Source organism: Schistocerca cancellata, chromosome 12, assembly GCF_023864275.1.
Source record: "Schistocerca cancellata isolate TAMUIC-IGC-003103 chromosome 12, iqSchCanc2.1, whole genome shotgun sequence".
Taxonomy (NCBI): domain Eukaryota; kingdom Metazoa; phylum Arthropoda; class Insecta; order Orthoptera; family Acrididae; genus Schistocerca; species Schistocerca cancellata.
The window spans coordinates 93,508,616-93,509,229 of record NC_064637.1 but is presented as its reverse complement, the minus strand read 5'-3'; the positions used below and the strand labels follow the sequence as shown (position 1 = coordinate 93,509,229).

General features: G+C 44.8%; 1 non-coding gene across 1 annotated transcript; it reads left to right on the top strand.

The window, feature by feature from the left end:
- Positions 1-224: 224 nt before the first annotated feature.
- On the top strand, positions 225-299 carry Trnas-uga (transfer RNA serine (anticodon UGA)). The gene has a single exon. It is a non-coding gene; the product is annotated as a tRNA-Ser (tRNA).
- Positions 300-614: the final 315 nt, after the last annotated feature.

Below are 614 nucleotides of genomic sequence, written 5' to 3'. Positions count from 1 at the left end.
GCCAAGAAGCAGTGCTGGTCAGTCGCTGCTGCAGTACTCCGCTGCAGAGTGAAAAATCTCATTCTGGAAACATCCCCCAGGCTGTGGCTAAGCCATGTCTCCGCAATATCCTTTCTTTCAGGAGTGCTAGTTCTGCTAGGTTCGCAGGAGAGCGTCTGTAAAGTTTGGAGGGTAGGAGACGAGGTACTGGCAGAAGTAAAGCTGTGAGGACGGGGCGTGAGTCGTGCTTGGGTAGCTCAGTTGGTAGAGCACTTGCCCGTGAAAGGCAAAGGTCCCGAGTTCGAGTCTCGGTCCGGCACACAGTTTTAATCTGCCAGGAAGTTTCGTGTCTGTTATTGTTTCTATGTCGTTTTAAATCTCTCTAGTTGGTCTCTTCACCCAAATTCCTTCCTAAACACTGGTCCATATATTTTCCTCAAATTTTCTTTCCTAATTTTCAGTCTCTCTGATCTTCGTATGACCATTAATCACTGTAGTTTCTGCAGCATAAAGTGGTTCTGGTGGGACTACTGTGTTGCAATGCCTTAGTTTCGCATTGACAGAAATAGATTTCTTATTATAGTGATTCAAAGTGAGCTTATATGCTTTTTGTAACCTGTAGATTCTATCTTTAT